Source organism: Lissotriton vulgaris, chromosome 6, assembly GCF_964263255.1.
Source record: "Lissotriton vulgaris chromosome 6, aLisVul1.2, whole genome shotgun sequence".
Taxonomy (NCBI): Eukaryota; Metazoa; Chordata; class Amphibia; order Caudata; family Salamandridae; genus Lissotriton; species Lissotriton vulgaris.
The window spans coordinates 1,867,606,169-1,867,619,095 of NC_141694.1; positions in this window are offsets into that span (position 1 = coordinate 1,867,606,169).

Genomic DNA, 12,927 nt, shown 5'->3' on the forward strand with positions numbered 1-12,927 from the left:
CGGAAGCTTGTTTTTGGTCCAGGGATGGCATGGCTTGGCAGTTCGGGCTGGCCTGTTCCCATGAGGCACAGGGTCAGACTGATTTGCATATGGCCATGTCTGAACTGGGGTGGTGTGGAGTGCAAAAAAACGATGGATTTAGGCGCAGATCTCTGTACTGGGGTGAATGTATGACATTGTTCTGCTTTCTGTCCATCAACTGTGGTTTTTGCATTTGTCGCCCCAAATAGTAAACCTATATAAAGAGGTATGGGAGAAGGGCTCTCCGCCCACTACGACGGCCCAAGCCTTGGTCATTACACTGCCGAAGCCGGGCATAGAACATACGGATATGGCAAACCACCGGCCATTATCGTTGTTGTCCACGGAATACAAAATATTGAGTAATGTGCTAGCAAACAGACTGCTCCCGCATCTGTCAAAGTTGATACACATAGACCAAACAGGTTTTTTGCCTGCTCGCAGCACTTCCCTTAACATAAGAAAATTACAAAATTTGCTAACGGAGGCCCCAAATCGTTATCCGTGTGCCGGCTGTCTTTCGCTGGACCTTAGACAGGCCTTCGACTCCATACACTGGGAATATATGTTCCAGGCACTGCAAAAATTTGGAATACCGATAGAATATATAACGTGGATACGAATTTTATACAGCGCCCCCACGGCACGCACTAGAACGGGAGGGCACATATCAGAGGAATATACCATACATAAAGGGACGAGACAGGGCTGCCCTTTGTCCCCCCTCCTTTTTATATCAGCATTAGATCCATTGGCACTAACGTTACGACAGGATTTCCTAGATTGGGGGATACGAATAGGTAACATGACTCACTCATTTTCGGCGTACGCTGATGACATCCTCATGTATATAGCTGTATATATCTGTTCTCAACAAACCAATGGTCACAGTTTTGAACTTATATCGGGACTAGCTATAAACACCACAAAAACACATGCATTTTTCTTTGCGGAACAGGAGGGCACTGCAGAGGTAGATATCGGAAACACTAGTATTCATGTCACACAGTCGACGTTTAGATATTTAGGCATACAAATATATAGGAAGCACGAAGACATGTTGGAGGGCAATCTGAATAAAGCGATTAGAGCACTGAGATCTAGTGTCGCTTTCTGGAGTGCGTTACCGCTCTCTGTAACTGGCAGGGCAGCTATTGCTAAAATGGTTGTTTTGCCACGATTGCTATATTATTTTACGAATTTGCCATTGATCGTGGCACAGCATACCTTTAGTTTGCTCAACACTCTGGTTACAGATCTCATCTGGGGTAAGGGCAGGCGACGAATTAGCCTAAAAAACTACAAGTCGGTACTAGGGCAGGTGGCCTAGGAGTACCAGATTTTCATGCTTATTATTATGCCTGTCAGGTACAACGGTTGTCATACTAGACGGCGGGCCGTAACCTGCAAGAAATCGACTATACCAACACAGACTTGGATAGTGGGTCACTACATGCTTTGTTATTGCCGGGTAGCAGGACCCCAACAGGCCTTCCCCCATTACTGCAGACGGCACTACGGTGCTGGAGAGCGGCGTTGCAATATACACACACGACACAAAGGTACGCAGGGAATATACCATTATTAGAAATCACGCTAGCAAGTGGTAGGCTTACAAAACGCAAATTGACATCCTGGCTAGATTCGGGTTTGTTCGGGGAAGAGACACTAATGAACCATGACACGTTTATAAATCAGACTGGCGCCCGGCACATTTGTACTTAAGGCATGCAGCACTGATTAGATTTGTTAAGACTCATTGGGCTCCACAGAGAACAGCCCCCCCGAGAACAAATTGGTTAAGATGGTATATTACATGGGCGGTGGGCGTCATCTGATTAAATGGCTGTACGGTGGTATTAGTACACATACAAGGGTTTCCCTGCAAACGCTGAAGACTCTGTGGGAATTAGATATGGGAAAAGAAATGTAGGAGAAGGATTGGTCGATAGTGTTGTAACACCCAAGAAAAGTCCCACGCAATGCAAAATTCAAAGTTATCCAAACAATGGTGGTACATCTTGCATATTTAACCCCGGACAGACTAGACAAGTTGTTTCCCCAAACACAGCACTTATGTCTGAGATGTCTCCTAGAAGGAGCGGGCTTTATACACATGGTATGGGAATACCCGAAGATACAGGGATATTGGGATACAGTACGACACATGACAGAGTGGGCCACGCAGCTTGCCATTACTCATACACTGGGGGAGTGCATTTTGGGGCTCCATACTCATGCCACTATCCATAAAGTGCGACACCGATTTGTAAACCTTGCATTTATACTGGCTTTTAGAAATATAACTATGAGGTGGAATTCTCGTAAATCCCCGGAAGTGCGTGCCTGGCACACAAAATTATTACGCTGGGGCAGCGCAGAAGTTGCGGCACTACGCAGAGAAGAAATCAGATGCCTGTGTAAAACCCCGATTTCTCTCGAATGGGAAGTTATGTTAGAGGGGATGCGATCTCCCTATTTGGATTCTGTGACCTAGGAAATGGATGATTGGTACGGAAGTGACTCATGCAGTGAGTGTGCCAAAGAGCAAGGTTGGGACTTAGTGCAATGTTGAGTGTGCGGACCAGACACTTTTAATGATGAAGGTGCCCACTGTGTTTTCGGTGCAGTGAGTAATGGGCGGACAGAGACCGTGAACTTAGGGGAAGGGGGAAGTGGGGTGTTGTTTCGGGTTTTATTGTATGCATTGCCTTATACTATACTGATGATAATACATAGTATGAATGAATGTATAATAAGTCATGTAAAGCTGGAAGTTCATGTACATACCTATGCAAACTGTGGATTTTAAGATGGAACGCCTTGTTATACATGGTTATATAACAAAGATCCTGGAACAACGGTATGGTTTGATACTATAAAACTCAATAAAATATGTTTCAACCAAAAAAAGTTACACCCTTAGTGACAAGGAGATCCTTAAGGCCCCTGAGTGCTTGACCTCTCACACTTCCGATGATTCGAGGACGCCTGAGGAAATGAGTAAACAAGCTCAAGCAGGAGCTCCAGAGGTGTCTCCCACCCACCACAACTTGCAACTGACAGCAGACGCAAACCCCAAACAAACCTACCTGTCTACTTCCCTCACGAAGATTGAAAGAAAACGCCTCAGGAAAGCAAGGAAAGGCAAATCAACTAATCAAGGGCTAAATGTATTGTTGCAAAAAACAATGCTTATCGCAAAGACAAAGATACAATTGAGAGGGACAACACTGAACAAAGCATCTGGCTTGCCGCCGTGAGAAGGGACCCTTCAACCTCACTCATAAAAGAGGCTGTAACTTTAGAAAGCCCAAACAACATAACAGGGTAACTTTACAGACAAAGAAAATGTACAGTATATTCAACCCTCAGAAGAGCGAGAATCAAACAAATCTTCTGCCCAGATCACTCAAATAACAACATCAACCCTTCATGGCAAAATGGCAAATGCAAACAACTTCTGAACACAGGAGGCAACTACCAGCAGACAAGGGACCTAGAGGAGGAGAGCCAAAACAAAGGAGATAACAAACAAGCACAGACCACAGGAGGAATTGAGGTTGATTTGGCCCTAAACCTGTGAGGCATCCAACGAAACAGCGTACAACAACATTCTAACTTAGCCTCACAGGACCTAGACACAATTCGGGCACCACCTGAGCAACTAGGTAAAAAACAACACAAAGATTTTGCACTGTCAAACGCAAACAAAACAAATAGAGCTAGTTCTTCACATCTTGAATAGAAGTGCAATACTAAATTTAGTTGAAGCCCTCCCTGCCCTGAGTCACATCAAATCTAGTGATCTGGAAAGAATTGAGTTAAAACCAAATTCTAACCAAATGGGTCCAGAATCTACAATAGTAACCTAGACAAATCATACCTTTACAGAACAGATACTGTGGCATAGGGAATCTTTCTCCAACTGGAGCATCAAGCTCAAAAAGGTGGTGCTTCCCCATTATCCAAGCCTGTTACAACAGCTAGGGTGTTTTAAAAAGAGTAAAACAGGCACAACAGATCCTTGCAATAGAAACATTTCAAAAAGACCTACAAAATTAAATCAAGGTAGCCAAGCAAACATATAAGGAACAACTTCTGATCATAATGATCCATGCCAGCAAGCAAAGAAACTCTAAACTGTTTTGGGCAAACATTAACTTTTCATTAAATGGCAAACGTTGTCACTTTCATTCGGACATAACGGAGCAAACATAGAGAGCTCATATGGAAGTTACAAATAATACAATAGCCCCCTTAAGTGCATTAAAAATCTCTGACATTTCAAATGAGATCAGTATGCACATCACCTGAACTATAGGTTTCAGGATCTGAATCCAAGAACCATTCAGGAAATAGACACCACCTTCAGCTCATCACCATCCGAAAAGCCATCTAACCATTCAAAAAATCAAACAGAAGAAAAATTTCAACAAGAAGTTCGGGAATCAACAAAGCACGATCTGAGGGAACATCAAGTACAGATTACTCAAAAGAAGGTATTGAACATAATATAACATCTGAGATCTGATGGTGCCCCCGGCCCAAATGGCCTTCCAAATGCCTTGTTTAGGAATGGTCCAGCATCCTGGTCCGTTATAAACGCCACTTTTTATACAGAGCTTAGAGACTTGCATCATTCTCGACTCTTGGCGGGGTAGCATTTTTCACCCTATATACAAATCAGTGGCTCGTTCAGATCTGTTCAAATCCAACCAACTACAGATTGATAGCGCTCATTGGCATAGAGGCAAAATCTATGCATCAAAAGGTGTTGGCCGATCTTGAGGACTGGGTCAGCAGCACAAAGCTAATCCCGAAAACACAAACAGGATTTCGGGCTGGCATGTGCACCCTAAGGATCATATCGGCAGTTACCCTCTTAGCTAATCAAGCAGTTGTCAATTCAAACATCCTTTATGCCTGCTTTGTAGACCTCAAAGCAGCGTTTGACGAAGTGCCAAGATCTAAGGTATGGGTCAAAATAAAAGCTTGGAATGTTCCTATAAAATAATGGAAGCAGTCATTAACTTAAACTCACATCTACACAGCCGATCTAGAGAATAATCTTCGTCAAATACAAGGGGACACTCCTAAGCTGGGTAACGTCCCATCGTAAGTCTGCAATATGCAGGTAACATTGTCCTACTGTCCCAAACACCTTGTGGCTTGCGGTGGTTAGTTACCCAACTTGACGAATATACCACTGCAGTCCAAATTACAATCAACCTCCAAAAGTCAAAGGTCCTGTGCTTCTCCAGCACCCACTCAAACACCCTAAATTCGTTTGAGGTTAAAAACCAGCATCTTGTCGCAGATTGATGTATATAAATATTTGGTGGTTCATTTTGATCGCCAACTACAAGCAACACCAACACCTCAGGTAAGCAATAGCAAAACATCTGCTATTCACTTTTAAAATTCTGCAGAAAAAAATAAGCAGCGTCCAAGAAATCATTTACCAAAGGTCATAGCAGTAGAATTCCTGCCATCCATCTCCTATGGTTCAAAATGTTAAACTCCAAGGACTCAACAACTCTAGATACAGCTCAATCAAGTCTATTTCAGAAACTGTTTTCAATTCCACACCACATTTCTCAAGCCCAGATACGACTGGAATGCAGGAAAAAATAACGATATCGGCAAGAAAAAGAGCTCTAGCCAAATATTATAGGAGAATGAGGGCAGCATAAGAAAACACGCTAGCCCATTACTGCTGGCAGGAGGTCGAAAAACAATCCAGGCAGAGCAAGTCAATATTTCGAATTTTAAAATGATCTCTTTCAGCACTAAAGGTAGAGAATGCCTGGCTCACATCATCGGCATTTGCTGCATTTAAACAAATCAACAAAGCAATTAAACAACAATAGCTGCAAATTGACAAAGCCTCCTTGGCCCATAAAACACACACGTGGATGGTGATCCCACCTTTCAAACAGTTGAAAACTCAACCATACTTGCAAGACCACTTTGCAGACTATCATAAGAGGAACCTGCCTATTGATACTGGGGTCCTTCCTGACAAAAGACCTTATCCCAAAATGGCGATGGAGCTGGGCATCCACGGATTGGCACCTTTGTGACAGTGGAGAAGAGTCACTATTGCAACTATTATGCATCTATTTGACTCTACAAAACATGCAGAAGATCCTCCTACGGCCAACCGTGAAAAAAGAGCAAATAAGGACTTGCAGAGCGGCCATTATAAAATGTCTTGGTGGTTCCCCTGCTCCACTGTCCTGCAAGACAAAAGAATTTCTGAACACAGCGGCAAAAGAATTAAAAAAGAATGGCAGATGAACTGTACCTTACCATGGAGACCGTCAAGTTTATCTAATCAAATCCAGCACTTTTTTATCTTATTAGCACAGCACTTTATTCCACACTGGAGGAACAGACATGCTTAAGAATAATTTTTATGAACTTGTTCTGCAGTTTGTTTTATCACAAAAATGTTGGTCCTCATAATTAATTGAATCATTTACGGTTCACCATTTACACACATGATTTTATTGGAATTTGAATCCAGATCAAGTGTTTGATATTGTATGTACCATAGTGGTTCGTTCCACCCTTTCATGATTTTTAAGAAAATCAAATAAAAGTATATTCATTCCTGCAGCTAAAAAATGTTGCAAATAGCAGGAAGATGTTCCTTGTAAGATGGAAAACTGAGAGTTTTCCCTAAATTTCAATTTGTGACCTACATGTGCTGTAAGGGGCACACTGTTCAGTGAGACATCCACTCATGAACACAAATGCTAGCCATTCATGAAGCAAAACATTCTCAAGTGGTGCAGGACTGAGCAATTAACATAGGAGAAAAATGTAAATTGGAATTTCTATTATAAGCAGAACGAAGAAGGTGGAAAATGCACTAATTTCACTAACAGGCCTCTAGAAAACTTCAAATATAGCCAGAAAATACTGCACCGTATCTTTACTTCCCAGTGTCTAAAAAATAGCCAATGTCCTCAAGTCCATTATTTGGGTTTGTTGACAACCGATTTGCAATGAGAGATAGGAAAAGAATATGTGCTTACTGTTTACCATGGCCACCATGTTCAAATAAATATTAAGTGAAGCCCAGGTCATGCAAGTAGCCTTGCCCTCAGAGACTCAGTTTCATACATGGCCTGCTAAGGACCTGCAGCCGACGTTACACACTAAGCCAAGGTAAAGAATATTTATCCCCAGACCAATAAAGCCTGCACCAACCTGGCAGGTCTATTCATGGGTATATTATCCTGGAATTTTCACTTCTCCCTACAGTTTTGGTCCATTTGTTATTCTACACCTTCTAGGTAACTATCTTGCTCTCAGTTCCTCTTTTTACCTTCTCCCTCCACTTTCTTCTTTGACCCCCCCCCACTCATTATGACTTCTTCTTCTCTACTTTTATCTCTTTATTTGTTATTCTTATGCATAAAGCTTACTATTACCGCTGTTGTTTGGTCACACTTTCTCCTTCCTCATCTCTGTACTGTTTTTCCCTCTCACTCTACCCTTACTTCTAGTTTCATGCTTGCATCTTCACCTTTTCACTTGCCTTCCTTTCAATCAATCAGAATACTTGTAAAGCGCGCTACTTACCCGTGAGGGTCTCAAGGCGCTATGGGGACGGGGGGGGGTGTGCTGCTACTGCTCGAACAGCCAGGTCTTGAGGAGTCTTCTGAAGGCGAGTAGGTCTTGGGTCTGCCGTATGTGGGTAGGGAGGGTGTTCCAGGTCTTGGCGGTGAGGTAGGAGAAGGATCTGCTGCCGAAGGTCGTTTGTTGGATGCGGGGGACAGCGACGAGGGCGAAGCTGGCGGAGCGGATTTGGCGGGTGGGGGTGTAAAGTTGAGTCTGCTGTTCAGGTAGGCTGGTCCGGCGTTGTGGAGTGCTTTGTGTGCGTGGGTGAGGAGCTTGAAGGTGATCCTCTTGTCGACGGGGAGCCAGTGTTGGTCTCTCAGGTGGGGGTGATGTGTCTGTGGCAGGGACGTTGACGATCAATCGGGCGGAGGCGTTTTGGATGCGTTGTAGTCGTCGTAGGTGTTTGGCTGGGATTCCTGCGTAGAGTGCGTTGCCGTAGTCCAGTCTTGTGCTGACGAGGGCCTGTGTCACCGTTCTTCTTGTTTCGGTCGGGATCCACTTGTAGATCCTGCGGAGCATGCGGAGGGTGTTGTAGCAGGAAGAGACGGTGTTGACCTGCTTAGACATGGAGAGGGAGGAGTTGAGGATGAATCCTAGGTTGCGTGGATGGTCAGTGGGTGTTGGTGCTGTTCCCAGTGTGGTCGGCCACACTGGGAACTCTACTTTTTTAATTCAAGTCTTTTCCATTTCAATCTGTATTTCTATCATTCTTGCGGCTGCTCTCTTTATTCCCTCACCTTTTTAGACTCTCTTTCTCTTGATTTTCTTTCTAATTCTTCCTTCTCCCACTACCTCAAGCCTCTCTCCATCTTCCATGGTAAGAAATTATTTCAGCTCACAGCATGCCCTTACTGTACTTTATAAGCAAGTATGCATGAACAATTTATATAAACAAACAGGTAAAAATGAACAAGAGACGGGACCAATACACTTAAGAAATTGAAAACAATCTATATGTCTATACTAGAATATCACAATACAGTGCCCCAGCATGAAAGTATATCATGCACTTTGGGCATTGCACTGTGCACTTCCTGGAAACATGACATGTTTAAAATAATGTGCAAGTAAGTGCTTGCTTTGAAGGGCTGTTATGTTTTTTAACACCTTGGCTGCTAGGCGTTTCCCCCCCCCCCCCCCCCCCCCCCTGTGCTGAAAATCGCCATTTTGCTGGTGTCATGACGAGCTCAGCTCGTCATCAGCACAGCTCAACTGTGCATCATGACGAGCTGAGCTCGTCATGATCATCGAAAGGGTTAATCTAATGAGGGCAGGATATCACATGACAAAATATACTGGGTATCCGAGCAGGGCACTCACCGTCTCTAGTGGTCATTAAACATAGCCTCTAACTTGCTATGCACCCTCCTGCCGGAGTGCCAGGTCTGACTGTGCCATTTCAGGCAGGGTGCCCCACTGTCTGAATCTGAGTGCAGGCTCAGTCATGGGAGCAAGTCAATATGCTATGCAGAAGTTTGAGTAGGGGTGTTATGTTCACCGACCATGCTATGGCCGTTGAAGTCATCATTACTGATGAAGGCCTTAATCTGCGCTTATAAATAAATCATGCAAACACAGTTTAGTGGCGTACTAGTTCACTAACTCGGCAACGCTCCAAGCTTGTTTATTTAACCCTCACTTCCAAATATAACGGTCGTGACTATCTGGACCAATGTACAGAGAGGAAGTTACAGGAACACCCCTCAGGCAGGTGAACACTTTAGCATGAGCCATTGGGACCCACGTACCACTATTCCCAAACCAGAAATAAAATAAGCCAAAAGAAAAATACCACAAGGCTGTGCCAAAAACACACACAACTAGAAATATATATTCACTTCATCAAGTTAGTTCAATGCGTTGCAAAGTTCTTCAAACCAGATGACCTGGCTGGACAAGGTTGAAGCTAGTCCCCCTCCGCACATCTATGTCCGGCACCATCCTCAAGCCCATGGGATTCTTCTTGGGGGGGGCCATCATTCTTTCTCACTTGTCTCTACCCTACATGATGACCCCTCCAGCAGACAGGTATCTACCCTTCCGGATGGCGACTGCCTCGAACTAGGAGACTGCTACATCTTCCACCCACTCCTGACTCATCATCTGACCTTAGTTCTGGCTCACTCAGGATCTCAAACCCCCTTGCTTGATTGCTGCCAGGATTCTGGTAGGCCTTAAAAAAGGCCACATTTCTGGTTATGGTCGCTCCATCCTTCATCGAGTGATCTTGGTCCCCTGCACTTTCTGGACTGTCCTGGGTTTAAGTTCAAAAGGCGTACTAAACAATTCCCCTGGGGTATCGATTCCTCACCATGACAGCATCCCCTACTTTTAAGAAGTTTGGTCTTGCTCCACGCCTCTGGGATACTTTTTCATTTCTCAGTTTGCATTTCTGAAGTTTTTCTTGTTGCTCTTGTTTGGCTGACACAACTTCAGGGTTTGGAATCACATCTCCCACTAGCTGGTTCTTGCACAAAGACATGGGACTCACTTGGGTGGTGGAGTGAGGGGTCATCCGATACTCTCCTAGGAAGCCATAGAGAGCGCAATCCATCTCCTGTCCGATCAGTAATGAGCTTTGGAGTAGCTGCTGGAACTGAGCTCTTAAATGCCTGACTGAGCTGAACTTTGATAAAGAAAAGGATATACGCACATGAAGCATACAGTAAATCAGAGGATGTGTTGTTCTTAGTTGAAGCACTACTATTTACAACTGGATAACATTTAAATTACGCTGGCATAATTCACTGAATATTAGGAGCTTCACATTATGCTTGTTACATGAAAGACCTGAAAGGATGCCACTACTCCACTTCTCATAACTACGCACCTTTTGTAATAAACATTTACCAAAAATGCACAATCTACAGAAAAATATACTGTAAACGAAGAGGAACAGAGGGGCATATTACCAAGGGTGGCGATAGGCAATTATCGCCGGTTTAGCGGCCGTTTTCGACCGCTAAGCGGCGATAATTCTATTGCTCTATTAGCAAGCTGTCGCTAACTGATGCTAGCGACAGCTTTTAGGCGATAGCGAGCGGTTTGGGACCCGCTTTAAATGTCAGCGATATTTATCGCTAATGACATGCAAAGTGGGCGTACCCAACCTGTTAGCGACTGAAAGCAGTCACTAAGGTCGCTATCGCCTATTAGCAAGGCAGGCGTAGCGATGGAAATATTCCCGCTATCGCCAAAAACCAACGCCTGCTCGGACCATTACTTAGCCCTGTTATCCAATTGGAGGTGGATAAAATGGCTAAGAGAAATTTGTCGCTAATGCGTGAATATCGCTGTATTCTCAGAGATATTTACGCATTTTGCCGCTATCGCTGGATATTTTAGCACAATGGAGAAAAACGTTGCTAATAGCATGTTTTCTCCGCTAACATATCCAGCGATAGGCAGCGATAAAAAAATTGTCGCTAAGCCTATATAGCGATAAATATCGCTACTTGTTGGTAATATACCCCAGAATGCGGGCAGCTATGCCTTTGTTGTCAAATTCTTTTCGTGGAAAATGCATTCTCGAATCAGTGATGTATGTGAGGACACTTTTTGCGCTAAAATTTGATATGAAATGACTGGTTTACAATTTTTAAAATTGGTAATTTTACAAACGTTTGCCAAATTTTACATAATTATGTGAAAGCAAATGACGCACATGTCATACAGTCCTTGACTCAGCAAGCCAAACCACTGATGCAGAGCTCAGGCTACTCTTGGAAACAGATGGGTTTTCAGCCCTTTTTTGAATGCTGGGAATTCACCCTGACTCCTTAGCAAGAGCGGGAGAGAAATCCAGAGTCTGGCTGCCGCAAAGCTAAACGACCGCCCTCCCCTCCTCTGAACTCTGGGGACCGTCACCAGACAAGCAGAGGAGGATCGTAGGCTCCGAGATGTGGAGTACCAGGAGAATAGGTTCTGCAGCAAGACTGGGCCTGTCCATGTACAGCTCTAAAAACCAGGCAGGATGCTTTAAAAAGGATCCTCTGATGAACAGGCAACCAGTGTAAATCCATTAGTGCCGTGGTGGAAGAGGCAAACAAAACAGGTGATGGACAGAATGTGGATCAATGTCACACATTCACCCCAGTCCAAGGATCTGGGCCCAAATCTATCGTTTTTTTGCACTCCACACCACCCTGGGTTAGACAATGGCGATATGCAAATCAGCTCTGACCCTGTGCCCCATTGACTCCAGTGGTGTGGAGTGCCTGGGACCCACGTCTGAGCATCCCCAGCGCACTTAGGGCGGAATTTGCAAACAAAACAGGTAATGGACTGAATGTGGATCAATGTCACACATTCACCCCAGTCCAAGGATCTGGGCCCAAATCCATCGTTTTTTTGCACTCCACACCACCCTGGGTTAGACAATGGCGATATGCAAATCAGCTCTGACCCTGTGCCCCAGAGGCAGCACGCGGTCGAGAAAGTGCCAGCTTAGCTGCCATATTTTGGACCCGCTGCAGCTTGCCCACCAGCGCTCTAGGCGCCTCCAGGAGCAGTGCGTTGCAGTAATCCAATCTGCTTAGGTTCAAGCCCCACACTACCTCTGGCCTAGCCTGCGCTGGGAGCAGTGGTAGGACTTTCCGCAACATCCGAAGCAGCATTATGCAGGTGGCTACGGTTTTATTAACGAAAAGGTCCAGTTGTAGGTTGGGGCCAAACATGACCCCCAGATTTCGAGCAGACTCTGCTGCAGTCACTGCCTCGGAAAAGGAAGGGGGCCAGAAATCATCCGGTAGTGCACGAGGGACACGGTCATCGGAGCAGTACAGCACCTCCGTTTTTGATCCATTGAACTGGAGGGAGTTGGAGCGCAGCCAGTTCGATGTGGCAGTCATACAGCGGTGAAATGTCTCTAAAGAGACAGCGTATTTGCCCTCCAAAGAAAAGACCAATTGGGTATCGTCAGCGTAATTAAACACCGAGATACCGAAAGATTTTATCAATTGGATCAGAGGGCGGAGGTACAGATTGAATAGTATGGGGCTGATGGCCGAGCCCTGTGGTACCCCCTGCCCAACTTTCCGCACATCCGACTTAAAAGGCGGCAAAGCCACCACCTGCTGTGTGTTGTTAAGGTATGAGACTAACCAGTCCCTGGCCAGCCCCGTAACCCCGATCTCCTCCAGTCTCTCAATGAGGGTGGAGTGGCTGACCGTGTCGAACGCGGCCGACATGTCGAGCAGCACTAAAAAGGCTGCCCGACCTGTGTCGACCCGTGAACGAAGATTGTCTAACACGGCCACCAGCGCAGATTCC